Here is a 19,547-nt window from a genome sequence, read left to right on the forward strand (position 1 = left end):
GGAGAAAACCACTGATGGAAACAAAACAAAAAAAACTGAATAGTGCTCCTCCTATTCGTATCTGTATTTGTATTTTCCAGATAGTATTTTCAGATTTCCCTACGCTACGAAACGAGCACAGGCACATCTCTATGAAGAACCTCTCAGAATGACGGTAGCAAACAGCAGACACACAGAGTTCTTCCCTGCCATGGATGAAGACAACAGACACGTGGTTGCACTCAGTCCACGGCCAGCGGACTCGCGTCTTACATTAAAGATCAAAACCAGGAGAAATCCGCCAGGTCTGGAGCGCCACCACAACCATCAACAAATTCGACAAAAAAACTAGTTCATCTCCTATTTGCATCTGTATTTGTATTCATTTAAAACACATTATCTGTTCAATCTGACTAATGTAATAATGCCTTGCAGCTTCAGGAATAAACCAACAATAAATAAATGGAATCCAATAAAACAATGGAAAATGGCTTATCCAAAATATTTAGGGTAAACTTCATGTACAAGAAACTTCATGCACATGAAAAATTAAGAAAACTGTCCCGTTAATTACATCTGCATTTGCATTTTTCATAACTTAGCCATTATGTGGCGTGGAGTCATCTTCTGAAGATGTTTGTTTTGAAGAGGCTGCAAAAGAACCAGTAGGAGTCCAATTAAAAAGAACATTAGGCTGAGATTAAAAGTCTGCTCGAGGGCTGTGGGGAATAAAGGAAACTTTAAAATCGAGGCGACGCTTTGTCATCTCAAATATTTCCCCTCCGCCATAAAAATGCCGCTGCTTCTGTCTCGTTTCCATGCTCTTTTTAAAAGCCTTGCTGTGTAAATATCACCGCTGTCATGCTTTCCCAGTGGATCGGGTCACCTGTCAATCAAACTGAGGCGCAGGTGAGTGGCCTGGCCAGTGGTTTGAGCCTCTGGGGCATGTGTGTGTGTGTGTGTGTGTGTGTGTGTGAAGCCTTAAAAGGTTTTTCATTTGCAACAGTCAGCCTGAAAGTACCGAGAATCTACAGAGGTAAAATAGAGGCCATTGAGGTGCTGTAGGATCGAGACCTGCTCTAACTTCATCCATTCTACTCACAGCTTACTTGAATCCCATAGAAGCGACACACACAAACACACACACACACACACACACACGCTCTCCCACAGCTGTTATAAGAGGTAACAGATACAGAATATGCGAACAGTAATAACAGTTTTATTGCCTCTCTATAACCAGGCTGTAGTATAGATGTTACACTTCACAGTATTTACTATGGACAGAATAAAACACTCAGTGTCACGCTGTTATAGGAAAATAATCAGCGACGATGTGGTGTGATGAAGCGGAGCTCCTATTACCACCTAAAAGTTGATTATTTTCCTACAGCAGCACATCTTGTAGGGTTTTGTTCCTCTTACACCACAGCAATTTGCCAACCATTACTTTTTTTACATTACTATTTCCAGCTCCTTTCCAGCTCACTGGTACAAATCACTGACACTGGAGACTCCTTCCATAAATGTTAAATAAATGCCTCCTTACAGAAAACTTCACATCAATGATTAGTCTCTGTGAATGAGCTGTTACTATGGAAACAATAACTTATTAGAATAAGCGCATTAATATAAATCTGTGATGTGCAGCTGCACTACTGTCCGGGCTGCTGCTCTAGAAAATGAATCAACACCTTCTGACCAATCAGAATTGAGAATTCAACAGCTCTGTGGTATATGTATTAATTTTGAAGATCCAGAAGATTAGTATATATTATATATTAATACATAATTAATAAATTATATATGAGTTTGGTTAAATCTATATATTTCTACACGAGGTTTTATTAAATCTAGGCACTATGGTCATTCCCATCTGGCCTGTAGGGGGCGCTGGAGAGACATGAGAGCAGACACAGAGGTGGAAAAGTCTTGGCACTAGAGTTTCTCAGTGAAGCTGAAATAAAGAGGCACAGTGTCTCTGAGTCTCTTAAGAATACACAAGTAGAGCAGAAAGATCTGGCTTTCATCACAGTACTAACACAACGCTTACAGTGTGTGTGTGTGTGTGTGTGTGTGAGAGAGAGAGAGAGAGAGAGAGAGAGAGAGAGAGAGAGATCGGAAAAGGGTGTGGGAGCATTTTAGCTTTCAGTCCCCTCAAACTGATTCATGGCATTTCTTACATTTCTGATACATGCATAAAAATGTGTATTCTCACTAATAATAATAATCATCATCATCATCATCATCATCATCAGTGTGTGTGTGTGTGTGTGGATAGAAACAGACAGAAACTGCAGCCATTTGCTTTTCATTTGCATTTGCTTTTCTAAAGACAGTGTTCAGCCATGAAATAGGCACAGCTTCATTTCTTTCTTTCTTTCTTTTTCAAATTAAATAAATAAAAATAAAAAGTTAATTATTTCTCGGTTTTAACGCTTTGAACACTGGTAACTGGTAAGTCTGAATAATTTTATTTATTATTATTATTATTATTATTATTATTATTATTATTATTATTACTACTACAAATGCTATTATTAAAATATTCTATTTTCTAAATTATTAAAATATTTTAATAATAAATATATTAATTATAAATATATGAATTGTAAATATTATTATAAATTCATTATTTATACCTGAGACAAATCCACTTTTCTAAAAAAAACTAATTTTGTGAATTTTTATTAGCTAGTTCCTTTTTCTCACTTATGCTACAGCAGCTATAAACCGTCGCTCCTTCACCAGCCTCTCTTTTATTCTCTCTCTTGAACAAATAAGACAAAAAAAAAAGCAGTTTGTCATGTTACCAAGAAACCACAAAAAGCATAAACTCCTCTTTCCTGAAAATGTTGGAAAACTTAAATCTCCAGCTTTACCTCTGACTGTTACGAAGCGCTGACACTGGAGACTCCTTCCATAAACGTTAAATACAGAAAACATCATCAATGATTACACGCTTTTTTAATCTGTTTATGTGGAGCGTCTGCTGTAGAAGTCCCTGTGAACGAGCTGGTACTATAGAAACGAGTGCATTAATATAAACCTGCGATTCACAGCTGCACCACTGTCAGAGCTGCTGTTACAGAAAACTAATCAACACCAAATTATTCAACAGTGCTGCAGTATTAACTTAATTAACTAACGATGAGATGAGATAAGCTGAGGAACATGTCTGTGTGTGTGTGTGTGTGTGTGTGTGTGTGTGTGTGTGAGCCATGCTATGAGAAGAGAAGACGGTGACCTCCACCTGGTGGTGTGTGTAGAGCAAGGAGCGGAAACTTTTCTTATTGTGGAAAAGATGGAGAGGAAAATATGACACGAGCTTTTAGAATAATCCATAAGAGTAAAATTAAAGATGTAAATAAATAATTCTAAAAGAAAATGAATTCATTTATCCAGCGTGCCTGAAATCTCCTGCAATTGCTTTCGGTTTTTCATTTCTTTTGTGTCACTCTGTCTAACTTTAATTAAAAATTGCATAATTAACATCTCTAATAAAGTTTTGAAAAAGGGGAAGTTCAATGCATTTTTTAATTTGTTTTAACTTCCCCTTTTTTTCCCCTTAAAGGAAAACTCCACCCTGAAACACTTCTGTATTAATCTTTATCATTAACATCATCTTCAACGCCGCCCAGGATTTATCATATAATAAAATTCGGAGTTGAAAAAGGAACGAATCGATGAACTCACATAAGCGTGAGAAAGGTACTCGAGCTTAAAGCTAGCGCACGCTAAATTAGCTTAGCTGTGCTCTCTTAAAGCACGCAGGAATCTGAGGCCTGAATATCTCAAAGCATTCTTCAGCACAATGCTACTGACAGCTTTAATACGGCCGCAGCGAGCACACACTCGCGTCAGGTCCTTTTATCTAGGCAGGGATACACAATACACAAAATGGAACACACACACACACAAATGTACACACACTTCCATGTAGTTGCAGACAGACAAATGCACAGCACACATTCTCTCAATGTGTCTCAGGTGGACACACTACTTCTACAGCCTTCTCACACACACACACACACACACACAAGGCTGAGTGACAGATTTCATGGCTCGTGAATGGAGGGATGGGAAGGAGGAGTGGAGCGTCTCTTTCCGCTGGTTGACATCTCTCTGTCAGCAGCGTTCAGCTCTCATTAGACTCTGAACAAGAGCTGCACTCTGGGAAACACGCCGCCATTTTCACCCCTTTGGTCAACTGGATCCACCTGTCGAGTGACAGCCTGCTCTATCTGCTCCATTTCATCCTCCATCTCCTTTTCCAGACATGGGAGTGCATGGAGGTACACACACACACACACACACACACACACACACCTTCTATGGAGCTTAGAAGCTGACAAAAGTACTTGAATATGAATTTCATATATCTGAATTCATGGTTTGGGTTAAACACTGGAGGAATGTGTAGTATATTAACCAGCAGTAGCTCTATAAAAACAAGCCATTAAAACTCTCGATTAAATACCACCGTCGTCGACTCGAGATGCAGCAGAGAATTTAAATAACTTAAGCGACATTATAGGCTGCTGTTGATGTTTTTGCTTTTTCGATTTATACTCAGGTTTTTACTCAAAATCCTTTCTGAATGCTTCCATTTCATTCCAGTTTCTTAATTTGCTTGGGATTGGGAAGGCTTTACCCCTCCAGCTTTAGTTCAGGGAAGGCCAATGACCCAATGCCCCCCACCAATGGTATCTGTTGGAATTATATACACCATAATGATATATATTCATCTCATTAAATAAAAAACCTTTTTTTTTTTAAAAGGTGCAAAGGTGCAAAGTTTATTTTACAAAGGTGTAAGTTTAGTCTCTTTTTTTTTTAAGATTAAGTCTCTAATGGTTAGGTGGGTTTGACGTTTGAATGATTCCTACCCATATTCACGAAGCTCCGCCCCCGAGGTCTACGGTGGCCGTATAACATCGATAAAATGATCTGTGCAGGAGGTGCATCCAAACACAAACAAGTATTCAGGCCCGAAAGTCCAGTCCGTTTTTTCAAACAGGTTTTCTCAGTGACTTACTACACTTTCTCTAAGGCCACGATTTAACGCACTGGTTTTTATCATGCTCTAAATATCTTGCAGGTTATTTCTACAACAAGGAATAAAAAAAATCGACTATTGGACCTTTAATTTGCCTTTTTTCCCTTGGATTTGAATTTGCTAGTAAGATTTGACTTTAAAACCATAAAATAAATTGTTTTTGAAGTTTAAAAAAATCAGAATGATAAATACATCTCAAATCTCCAAAATTAAAATCTCAGAAATGCAGATTTTATATAATTAAGGCCAAAAGTGAAGCATCTGGGATTCCCGGGTTAAAGTAGATGTTGGTGGTTGAGTGTTCGAACAAATAAAAAAGTTCTACTCAAATAGCTAGTTTTCTACCATGATGTTAAACACTCGATGCTTAGCATCTGCTTTTCTATGTAAATCCCGAAATTCAAATCCTAAACATACAAATTTATATCAAATCTGTATGTTTAGGATTTGAATTTCGGGGTCTCATTTTTGTCTATAAAATCTCAAAACCATAACCTGTAATTTCTGAATTATATGTTATTTGCACATATTCAAAATATTCATATCTGAAATCAAAGAAAGAACATTGGCAAAGATGTAAAAAAAAAAAAAATTTATGAGACATATTGGCATGAGACATGTTTATAACTGATATTCAAAGAGGCTTCATTGCTTGTATACAATACTTAACTTATTAACTGCAAACATGTTTCATAGCTGAAATGAGGACAGTACTGTCCAAACAGTTTTTATAAAGGTGCCAATAATTAAAAACAACTGTTTTGTAAGGAAAAAATGTCATGCTTTCATCAAACTTTATAATATCTCTGTACAGTTGAGCTCAATTAGCACTTATTGTATGCGTGATTCTTTTTAAAAATGTAATTTCTTTTGCTTTTTTTTTAATTTAATGATTTTTGCTCATTTTTAAGAAGAGTGCAAATAATTCTGCACTGTGTGTACAGTATGCTAAGCCTAAGTTAAAACCACAACATCTCACTTAACACCACCGGTGTTGGTTAATAAATCCCGAACAGGCCTCTAGAGCAGCACACACTGTGATGACAGGAACACAAGCAGGAGCGTTCGCGTGACGTGTCTGCCCTGACGTCAGTACTGAGATAGCCGTGTGGAATCCATCACGCTGTCATGTCTCTGATCTTTTACTCAGGCTGGGTGGGAGATGATTAAAGTAATTAAGTTCTCACTCGTCTAAATGACGGCAGGGTGAGATGGAGGTTTCCTTCACTCTCACTCTGGGAAAACATTAATGAGCTCAGCTGGGGGTGACAGATTGCATGACAGTTTTTTTTTTCTTTTTAACTTATTTAACAGTGAACTTCATTTTTTTAATTTGTTGTAACAGCTAAATGTCATCGATTATTATATGTCATTATTCTATTCAATGTTAATATCTATTATTTACTTTTGTGAAACTTCATTCAACCCCTTGAAGGGTAAGAAGGCATTTGTTTAACATTTATGGAAGGAGTCTCCAGTGTCAGCGCTTTGTAACAGTCGGTGATAAAGCTGTAGCTTTAAGCTGCAAGTTTTCTGCTGCTGTAACGTAAGTGTGGAACTTGCTTGCAAATTAAACGTAACTATACATGGATAAAAAGTACTGAAGTGACATTCTTTAATAAATAAAAAAATGTAATTGTTGGCAAATTGCTGTGGTGTAAGAGGAATAAAACACTTCAGAGTAGTAGCAGTTACTCCAGTCGTTGTTGATTGTTTTCCTTTAAGAATTCATAACAGAAACTGAACAGAAATTTACCTCTGATTTCTAACCTTCCTAAAACCTATTGATTTCCACTAAAAACAGATGTTAAACTTTTATTGTTTTTTTTAATGAAATTATATTCCTTTTTTGTTTAAATATCCACAAGACTTTCTTTTCCTGTCACTTTTAAATGAAGTGCATTTTCTTGAGGCTGGTATTTATTTTTGAAATATAAAACACACTAGTCGTTTTTGTCTTCATTAGATGTACTCAGTTGATTATAATTATAAACGCCTGTATGAAGTTTTGAATTACATCGTGTGAAAGGATTTATTTTCTTTCTATCCCAGATGCGAGAGGGCAACGGTTATTGATATCTCATTAAGAATGATTTATTCAGGTAGCCTCGGTGCTCTGATCTGCCCGTCCAGCCGTGGAGTCTTAAATGCTCTCTGTTGTTTCCAGCTCAGTGAGGTGGATAACTGTCTCCAGGACAGTCGTAAATCATGGCTCTTTCTGGAATTTTTTTTTTTTTGGGGGGGTCAGCTACTGTCCTGAAGTGATTTATTGGCTTACTTAAAGATTTGCAAATGGAGTTGCTGCCATGAATTGTGAACAGGCTTTGTGTAATGGTTTTGTGTAGACCATATGTTGTGGTACTGACACATTTTAATGGTATTTAATGGTATTTGTACCAAACACTAAATTAGAGATATTCTCTATCAAACACCAACATGCATCAATGGTCACCATATCACTCCCGTTGAGCAATCATTCACCATTAAACAACATCAAACACCAACATTTCCAACCAAGCACCAACATTCAACATCAAACTTCAAAGTTCTTCATTATTTTCCATAGAAAAACACCACCATTCTCCAATACCCAGCGACATCTACAGTCTAACTTCAATGTCCTCTACCAAGCATCTAGCTTTAGCATCAAAAAACCATCATCAATTCATCGTCCAACATAAAATCTGGCAAAACCTAACATTCTTCATCAAACAACATCACACGCCAATGGCCAACACACAAACATCAACATTTACCAACAACACTGACCATTTAAACACCATTAAACACCAATACTTACCACCAAAGAGAAACTTTCTCTGTCAAACACCAGTATTCCCCTTCCAACATCAGCATTCTCCATCAAATACCATTCACCAGTAAATAGCACAACACAGCAATACTTACCTTTATAGACAAATACTCACCATTAAACCCCTGTGTTACTCTTCCAATAATATTGCTCTCCATCAAACACCAACAGTTACCATTAAACAGCATGAAACACCAAAACGTACCACCACAGACAAATGTCGCCCATTTAATCCCAACATTACTCTTCAAACACCAATATTCTCCATCAAACATTAACATTCCACCTTCACACACTAACATTCTGCATCAAACACCAAACATTCATTATTAAACAGCATAAAACACTAATACTTACTACCACAAACATTCTTCACAAAACCTCAACATTCCTCTTCCAATACCAATGTTCTCCATCAAACCAACATTCTCCCTTAACACATCAAAGTTCTGCATCAAACAAACATTCACCATTAAACGGCATAAAACACTGATATTTATCACCACAGACAAATGCTGTCCATCATGCCCTAACAACACCCTTCACACACCAGTGTTCTCCAAAACACCTTTCAGTTCAACACCATTCAACATTAAGCAGCACATACAAATGTTCTCCATCACACACCAATATCAATCACCAACATTCTCCAACAAGTACAGACATTCTCCAAAATAACACCAATACCCCCCCCCCCCCGAACAAACACCAACATTATCCAACAAACACCAACATTCCCGCAAAAAAACATTACCCAACAAACACCAACATTATCCAACAAACACCAACATTCCCGCAAAAAAAACATTACCCAACAAACACCAACATTATCCAACAAACACCAACATTCCCCCAAAAAAAACACTACCCAACAAACACCATTACCCAACAAACACCATTACCCAACAAATGCCAACATTATCCAAAAAAAAACACCAACATTCTTCAAAGTAATTTCCAAAAAATACCACCATTCTCTAACAAATGACAACATTCCCCAAAAAACCCACCAACATTCTTCACGAAACACCAACATTCTACCCACAAAACACCACCATTCTCCAAAAAAATCCACCAAAATTCCCCAACAGACACCATCATTCTCCAAAAGAAGCACCATTCCCCCAGCACTCACCATCACATCATTCTCCACACACCATCATCCTAATACCTTTTGGTTTTATAACATTCTAGTAAAAGCACTTTCAAGCCAAATAAGTCAATGAATGAATGTGAGGAGAATGTTCTAGAAACCTCTTAAAAATCTTCCACACATGAACCTAGTGTTTGAGTATTGTTGTGTTTGCTGGATAATTGTTCATTTTCCCAGAATCTAAGTGAAAAAAAAAAATCAGGAAATTCAGTAAAACGTTGCCTTTCTAGCTGTGGAGAGAATAACTGTGAGTTTTAATATATGCTTTTTTAAAAGGCATGTAGTCAAACCACACACACTTTTCCCCTGATAAGACTGCAGCACAGCTGGATTCGTTGGCATGGATTAGTTGCCGTGGTAACAAACAGGCAAAACCTGATGCTGAGTGCGTTCCTTTTTTTCCCAAACCCATCTGGTGAGGTCTGATAATCGTGTTTATCAATTTTACAACAGGTCCACTAATTAGACACAATTTTTTTCTACACTTACCCTGATTTTCTTCTGCTTTATGAAGCAGCTGGAAGATGCTGCCTGTAGAGAACACTCATTATGAGTGAACAACATTTACATTTTATTTCATATATTTACACTGCATTGGCAGGTTATAAATTATTAAATTGTTATTCCTTAAAAACTCTGCAACCCAGGTTCCTAAGGTACAGTATATTGATCTAGTAAATGATAATTTTAGGGTTCTTTAACCAGTTATGGCAGCATTAAAATTCATAGAGCCAGCCTCGATTCAGCAGGTCTTGAGCAAAAGCTTGCCACAGTTACATTTTTTTTTCGCATGGTTTGGCATTTCCCATCACAAAAAAGGATCCTGAGGCAAAATACGGATTGCTTCTGTTGGCTAGAAGCAGCAAGCTGTCAGAAAGCACAGAGTTTAAACACAACCCTGACTTTAAAACCCATAAACACAACAGCGGAAAGAGAAAGAGACAGAATCAGAGGTACATGCTGTGTTTACTAGCCATATAAATGGAAATGTATCAAGATGAATTGAAGCTATAATGTGGAAATATACACTCAGGTCCATAAGTATTTGGACAGTGACACATTGTTCGTAATTTTGCCTCTGTACACCACCACAATGGAATTGAAATGAAGCAATCAAGATGTGACTGAAGTGTAAACTTTCAGCTTTAATTCAAGGGGTTTAACAAAAATATTGCATTAACCATTTAGGAATTATGGCCATTTTTTTTCCATTTTTACAGTGGAGTCCCTCCATTTTCACAGGCTCAAAAGTAATTGGATAAACTAACAATCATAAATATTAGGATTATTTTTAATACTTGGATGCAAATCCTTTGCAGTCAATCACTGCCTGAAGTCCTATGAACAGCTACCAAATGCAAATTAAACACTTGGAATCAACCCCAGACCTTTTTATCTCCTTAATTTGTCATGAAATAAGGAGGAAACAGGCCACACCTGGCCATGAAGCTGCTAATCAGTCAATTGTCCAATTATTTTTGGGCCTGTGAAAATAACCACATCGCTGTAGGTGTTTGAAAAGCAAACACAGACCCAACAGCAGCACAAACCAAAGACCAACATTCATTAACACTAACCTTAACATTCATGACCAACTTACACAAGAATCTATGAAATTTCACTGTCAAACCCCAAGATTTACCATCAAGCACTAACATGTATCATGAAACACCAACATTTACAAACAGCAGCACACAGGAGTATTCATCAAGATCCAGTATCAAACACCAATATTCACCACCAACACATCAACAATCCATACCAACAAACACCAACATTTACCATTAAACACCAAATGAAACATTATGAAACACCATTATTTACTACTGAGAATGAACAAGCATGAACATTCAACATACTACCAAATGAAAAAACACCAAAACACACCATCAAATGCCAACATTCGCCATTAAACACCAACATTCAAGGTTATGCACTAACGAAACATTATGAAACACCACTATTTGTTTTTGAACACAAAAAACACCAAAATCAAACACCAAAGAACACAAACATTCACTATCAAACATCAAAACACATGCCATCAAACTCCAACATTCACTATCAAACATCAAAACACTATCTAACACCAAAACACATGCCGTCAAACACCATCAAACACCATCAAACATCAAAACACCATCAAACACCAAAACACATGCCATCAAATATCAACATTCACTATCAAGCATCAAAACACATGCCGTCAAACACCAACATTCACCATCAAGCACCAACATTCACCATCAAACTCCAACATTAACTATCAAACATCAAAACACTATCTAACACCAAAACACATGCCGTCAAACACCATCAAACACCATCAAACATCTAAACACCATCAAACACCAAAACACATGCCATCAAATATCAACATTCACTATCAAGCATCAAAACACATGCCGTCAAACTCCAACATTCACCATCAAACATCAAAACACATGCCATCAAACACCAACATTCACCATCAAACATCAAAACACATTCAAACAACAAAACACATACCATCAAGCACCAACATTCACCATCAAACACCAACATTCACCATCAAACACCAACATTCACCATCAAACACCAACACACATGCCATCAAATATCAACATTCACTATCAAGCATCAAAACACATGCCAGCAAGCACCAACATTCACCATCAAACACCCATATTCACCATCAAACACCAAAACTCATGCCATCAAACACCAACATTCACTATTAAACATCAAACCACCATCAAACACCAAAACACATGCCATCAAACACCAAAACACATTCCGTTAAACATCAAAACACCATCAAACACCAAAACACATTCCATCAAACACCAAAACACATTCCATCAAACACCAACAATCATCATTAAGCACCGACAGAAACATTATGAAACACCACTATTTGTTACCGAACACAAACAAACACCAATATCAAACACCAAAACACACCATCACCATGCACCACTAAGCACCAACAGAAACATTAGGAAATACCACTATTTAGTACAGAACGCAAAGAAACACCAACATTCACAATTAAACACCACCACCACACAAACAGCTGTTATTTAGAGGCATTTTATTTTCAAGTCTACGGTGGTATTGTGAATGAAATTACCCTCGGCACCAGCACACCATGTCCATCATATCTACAGCCATATGCTTCAGTTTCATATGAATGAGACTGATTCAGCGAAGCCAGCTGCTCACGGAGAGAACAAACATGACAAATCGATATAATTTTCTCCAATCACAGTCCTTCATGTTTGAGGTTTGGCTTGATTCTTCCAAACCGACTCATTCAGCCGCGCTCAGCTGGGCCGCGTACAGGGAGTTCATCCTTCTGGATTAGGACGTTAATTGCGGTCGCTCGTTTAACCTCAGGGTTCCGAGCAGGATGTGCGCAGCGTGTGGTTGGGTTTGGTGAGGTTGGACTCGCTCCATGCTGGAAGAACAACATGCTTGATTAAGAGGCATGAAGAATGAATGGTTTGGATTTGGCAGGCGCTCAGCACGCTCGCCTATACAGCGTTTATCGGTGGCTGAGATTCAGCGAGCAGAGGCGGCTTAGTGGGTTAATATGTTTCTGCATTTGCAACGGCAATGTCGGATTGTATTTTTTGGCTTTTGAATAATAATAAGACAGACAAAATACACATAAAAGAAATTAAACCTGATTCCAAAATGCCAGCGAGTGAAAGAATTCATTCTAGCAAAAAAACAAAACGAACCTAAGCATTTATTTTTAAATGCACTTTAAATACTAATCATAGCATTTTTATTTTTCTGTCCCCTGGTTTGAGGACGTATCAAATATTATGTTTAAAAAGTACGTAGTATAGTAGTACGTAGTTTACCAAAAAGTCCTAGTGATATTTTCTGTTTGCCAGATTTGTAAAAGTCGTGCGTTTTTTGATTAGTTCAAAGTAAGGGCGATATTTGGACAATAACAACCTCCAAAATTTATCGGAACTTTTGTCGCTAGCCGCAACGTAAATTAGGATTAAAGTATAACGTGTGAACTGCTTGCACGCTACTCAGCGCTGCTGAATTCTCAATTCTGATTGGTCAGAAGGTGCCAATTCATTTTCTTTAACAGCAGCTCTGACAGACGTGAAGCTGCAAATTACAGGTTTATATGAATGCGCTTATGCTACTAAGTTATTGTTTCTATAGTAACAGGTTACACGTAGTAACCGTAACTATAAACGGATTAAAAAGTAGGAAGTATCATTCTTTACTAAAATAATTGCAAACACTGGCATGTTGCAGTGGTATGAGAGGAATAAACTGCTTCAGGATGTGCTGTTATTGGACAATAATCAACTTCAGCTGTGGTAACAGTGACGCCATTTCACCACACCGTCTTGTTGTTGATTATTTTCCTATAACAACACAACAATGAGTGTTTTATTCCTTACAAAAAAAAGTCTAAACAGTCTTAATTAAGCAGGACACCTGGCTGGTGGCTCTTATTTTCTACATCTAACCAAGATTTGGTCAAAAATGTCATTATGTTTAAATCAGTTCTGTAGATACGGGGTAACCATGACGACAAGTATAAGTACCAGTTTAGGCAAGAGCTATATTTGTGTCCTCTTGTGACCTTCGGTGTAAAATTAACAACATGGATTTGCAAAGTGAGGAATGATTTAAAGGCAACTGTGCGTGGTAAAATGTTTTAATTAAAATCAACAAGCCCAGAGCGGGATAAAGCCCTCTGAGGTGTAACCATAGCAACGCTGAATGATGGTACCTGTACTGATAACATGTCTTACATGACCTCTAGATACTGGAGTAGCTTTAACTTTACACTGAGAAATGACTGCTTCTCGGAGCCTTTTCTCACCGGTACCACTGACGTACGCTCGCAGTGCATTCTGGGTAATATAGATGGTCTCCTAGCCACTGAGAACAACACTGAAGGAACACGTGAAAATAAAATAACAACAATCAAGTTGTGCTGTTAGAGTGGATTCTCTGTGTTCTTGTGTTTGTGTTATTCCTTAAGTAAAATAAAACATGGTGTAACGAATCATTTATCGCTATATTTCATTTCTAAAACCTCTGGGTCTTTAGCGTATGGATCCACGGTGACGTATTTAGAAAATTTATTATTTGGATTTATTAATTATGAGCATTGAAAAATGAAAGAATTGAAATTTTTATTTGTAATTTAACTATTTCATGCACAATGTCCAGACTTATGGGGAGAAATTTAAGGCTGTTTTTAGGAAAATATATTCTATAAATTCTAAAGTGTCACTAGTAAAACTTTTATTTTTTAAAAATTATTTGGTTTTTTAGTAAGTTTGGTTTTTTTTAACATAGATTTTGTTTTACCTTCAAAATCAGCTGCATTGTGCTTTAGTTCAAAACTGCTTAAATTTTGTACATCATGACTATAGCTATATTTTGTTTAAAAAAATATTATATTTTCTATAATTTTGTTCAACAGCATAAAATATTTTAGACCCCGAATGTTAACAGTTTTTTAAGAAACACACTGGAAGATTTTTTTTCATTATTATCATTATTATTATTATTATTATTATTATTATTATTATTTCAGGTATGTTTTATCTTTTTTTCTCATGGTATTCAGACAGATGAACAATCCATTTTTATCCATTTTTAATAAGTGATATTTAGAAAAAGTCAAAAAATTTATGACATGAAATTTTTAAGTAAAAAGTATCTGGATATGTTTTTAACTAATTTACACATGAAACAATTAATTATTTTACTGGCAGAATATTATATACACAGATTTACTTTAAGAAAAGTTGAGGAATTGTAAACAAGAAAGCTGTTAAAGCATGAAATCTGAGTACAAAGTTGATATTTATGGGTAAAATCTGGCATTTTCTTAAATTATGTGCTTCTGTTTTACACACCCACACACACACACACCCACACACACACAGATTTTATATGTTTGTGTGTGTGTGTGTGTGTGTGTATATATATATATATATATATATATATATATATATATATATATATATATATATATATATATATATTGGTCTGTATTAGTTGTATTTATTTAGTGTTATACTTATTTGTTTATATTGTTTACACTGTTAACTGTAGAAATAGGATATCATTATTCTTGTTGATTTCTGCATGATTAAAATAAAATGTAAAAATATAAAAATATAAAAATAAAAAAGCAGGTTTAGTGTACAGTGGAGTGAGTGCTGCAGTTCCAGCTCCAACCACAAGATGGCGGTGCAACGTTAATGATAATGAGCACCAGGTGGCTCTGTTTACTTGGAAATGTGCGTTAATTCGCTGGGGTTTTTTTTCTTCTGAGTTGGACACGGAATTCTTTTCCCAGAAGAGTTTATGGTCACTTACTCACACACACTCACACACAGACACACACACACACACACACACACACACACACGTACCGGCTGTGATCAGCAAATGTCGTTCGTTATTTCTCTTTTCTTATTCTCAGAAGTCCGTTATTTCGCTCGTGCAACGTCTCTGACGTAAAACGTGCAGCGTCATGACGCAGTAAGTCGCGCGGAATTGTATTAGCGCGCGCCCACAAATGGCCACTGATTCACAGTGATGAACGAACACACACACACACACACACACACACACACACACACACAGATTGAGCTAAATGACAGGCTTCCCTTGATCAACGAGGGCGGAGTTTAAGTTAAGTTTGATCAGCCAATCACAGCCTTGATCAGGTGACGTCATCACTAGCCTTTTCTTTTCATTGATGCACTAAAGCTTAGCCTAGCATACTGGTTTTAAAATAAGCAATGTTGTATTTAAACATAATGCTAGCTTGATGTGATTAGAATTAATACAGAAGAAACAGCTTAAATGATACCATATGTCAAAAATAAATCATCCGGTGTCATGCTGTTATAGGAAAATAATCAACAACAGGGTGGTGTGATGAAGCGACGTCACTGCTACCACTCTGACGTTGATTATTTTCCTGTAACAACATGTCCCAGAGATTTTTATTCCTCTCACACCACAACAGTTTGCCAACAATTACAAGTGTTTATTTATTAAAGAACGTCACACTTTTTATCCGTTTTTAGTTACATTTAATGTTTCGTAAAACAAGTTAGTTCCCTCTCCGGTCTCTTTTCTTCTCTCCTGAAGTTAATAAGAAAAAAAAATCGCAGCTTGTCATGTTACTGAGAAACCGAAAAAGCGTAAACTCGTCTGTCCCGAAGAAACATAAAGTTCCAGCTTTACCTCTGACTGTTACAAAGCGCTGACACTGGAGACTCCTTCCATAAATGTTACATAAACATCTCCTTACAGAAAACTTCACCATATCAACAATTACACACGTTTTTAAAAATCTGTTTATGTGGAGCGTCCGCCATGTGAACGAGCTGTTGCTATAGAAATGATAATGTATCAGAACGAGTGCATTAATATAAACCTGGGATTTGCAGCTACAGATAATTAATGAACACTTTCTAACCAATCAGAATCCAGGATTCAACAGCGCTGTGGTATAAAACGTATCTAATGTTTCTACTGAAGACTAACGTAAACCTAATGTAGTTACACAAGCACACACACACACACACACACACACACACGCAACACAAAAAAACAGACATCGGAAGACACACACACACACACACACACACACACACATGTATATATCTCTGTCTCACACACACACACACACACCCATACATGTATATATCTCTGTCTCACACACACACACACAAAGTGCATGACCATGTTTTGAGTAAATACTGCATCATGTAGCATACTGTGTTCCAGTTGCTTAGCAAAGCTCACGCTCTCTCTCTCTCTCTCTCTCTCTCCCTCTCTCATCCTCTCTCATCCCCTCTGTGTCTGTGTGTGTGTGTGTGTGTGTGTGTGTGTTTGCGATATTAAGTGTGTTAAATCCACCTTAAGTTTCTGATCGGTGTGTCTTGCCTTCTATTAACTCACACTGTCAGTCGAGTGACACTTGGGAGGGTGCGCACTGCTGCTCCCACTGGCTCACTCTGTCTCTCGTCATTCCCTTCAGCGCATCACCTGTCAACAGCCTCTCTGGTCCACACACACACTCACACACACACACACCCACTGGGGCGCCGCAACCTCTCTGTCAATGAGAGATGAAGTCTCCAGCCAGTGTGAACAAAAGCGAGCTTTGAAACACAATCCAATCTCGGCAAGAGCTTTAAGACGAGCGGCAGGGCTGCAGGACACGGCTCAGACACACACACACACACACACACACACACACACACATACAGATGGAAAATTTCAGAGAGCAGATTCTGCAGGTTACAGTGAGAGATGAATAGAATTAATGTGAAAGAAGGCACACACACACACAAATAAGCAGTCACACAAGCGTGTACACACATTCAATAATGAGATATAAGAACACACAGTCTCTCCCTCTTGTATAGAAACAATCACAAATAAGCACACATAGGAACAGACAGTCCCGCACACACTCACACACACACACACATACACAGAATACCAGGACAGAAATATCAGCTAGGAGTCATTTATTTTCAGAGTCACGTCAATTTGCAGTGTCAGGGGGCAGAGCAATTGTTAGGGAAGTGGGCGGGGCCAACGATGCAAAAAAAGTTGCACAAAGTTTTAATTTATGCAAATTGGCATGGTTTGGTTCCAAGTCAAGTGTGAAAGTTTGCACACCTTTAGGACAAAATGAAGAGGACAAGCTATTGAATGTGTTCAGTTCCACAGAGACACTGATTCTCACGTATGTAAGAATTAAACACTGTGTGGTGCAGTTATGGGAAAATAATCAGCGACGGCATGTTGTGATGATGCAGAGTTACCGATACCACTGTGCAGTTGATTGTTTTCCTATAACAAGCATGTCCCAAAGTGTTTGATACCACAGCAATTTCCCAACACATCATATTTATTAAAGAACAACATGTCGTACTTTTTATCCATTTATTGTTACATTCAGTTTTGTGGAACATCCATGAAACACTGGAGACTCTTTACATAAATGTTTAATAAATGTCTCTTTACACAAAACTTCACCATATCGACTATTATATGTGTTTCTTTGTTAAATAACATAATTCTAACAACATTCACCATCTGGACAAGTCGCAGTATATTAGCTGTTACTATAGAAACGCTAATGTATTAGAAGGAACACATTAATATAAATTCATCAACACCTTCTGACTCCTTAGCTATCCGAGTCGAGATTTCAACAGTGCTGTGGTGTAAATGTTAATAAATAAAGCTGTCAGTAGTGTTACCACCAACAAAGGTGAAATCCTTGACCCGTTTTTTCCCTTTTTTCCATTTTGACGTGGCAGTAAATGGAAACCATGGCGAGATCGAGTTCTTGTTAGGTGTATTATTAGTTGAGTGAAGTGTGTTTGGCCCAGTTTTCCACCCTCGCCTTCATCTTCAATTTCACCGTGAGAGGAACAGCAGCAGTGTTATTGTAACAGCAGCTAAGCGATGTGCATCTGGCCCATTTTCACGGCCTCACCTCCTCTCCTCTGTTTAACTGTGAGTCAGTGTGATGAAGGGAGTGAAGACTGTACACTGACACCTACGCTGGGGAAAAGAAAGAGGGAATTATTTACAGTCGAATCTTCAGATCAAAAGAAGAGAGAAGAAAAGAGGAAAGACTGAAAGAACATCTCGGATTGCACGCTCCTGTACTGTTCTAGATGTTTTCCGTGTACAGGATTGTCTATTGTGCACCTACTGAGCTGGATGATGGACTATATTTACAGAAAAAATAAACTGTGGAGCAATGGATACCTTTTGCGCTACTCTATCCAATCAGGTACCACAAAACAGAAGGGGTGGGGCTTATAGCAGACAAACAACATGGTATCGATGACAGTGGTATAAAGGTTCGTCTCTGTCTCAATACTGTATCTGTTACTGATCTGTACATTAAAGCTACAGCGTGTACATTTTTTTAGTAAAGTGAAAAAAGATTATGTGTATGCATGTCATACGCCAGCTTAGATATGTCATCATTTATGCACAAGTCATCACTTATAGGTGTGCATACATCATACGCCAGCTCAGATACATCAAATGTCATCACGTATACTTACGCACAAGTCGTACACAAGCTCAGATACGTCAGATGTCATCACGTATACTTATGCACAAGTCATCACTTATAGGTATACATACATCATACACCAGCACAGATACGTCAAATGTGATCATGTATACTTACGCACAAGTCGTACGCCAGCTCAGATACGTCAAATGTCATCACGTATACTTACGCACAAGTCGTACGCCAGCTCAGATACGTCAAATGTCATCACATATACTTACGCACAAGTCGTTCGCCAGCTCAGATACATCAGATGTCATCACGTATACTTACGCACAATTCGTACGCCAGCACAGATGCGCCAAATGTCATCACGTATACTTACGCACAAGTCGTTCGCCAACTCAGATACGTCAAATGTCATCACGTATACTTACGCACAAGTCGTACGCCAGCTCAGATACGTCAGATGTCATCACGTATACGTACGCATGTATTG

This window comes from Pangasianodon hypophthalmus, chromosome 24 (assembly GCF_027358585.1).
Source record: "Pangasianodon hypophthalmus isolate fPanHyp1 chromosome 24, fPanHyp1.pri, whole genome shotgun sequence".
In the NCBI taxonomy this organism is placed as follows: Eukaryota; Metazoa; Chordata; class Actinopteri; order Siluriformes; family Pangasiidae; genus Pangasianodon; species Pangasianodon hypophthalmus.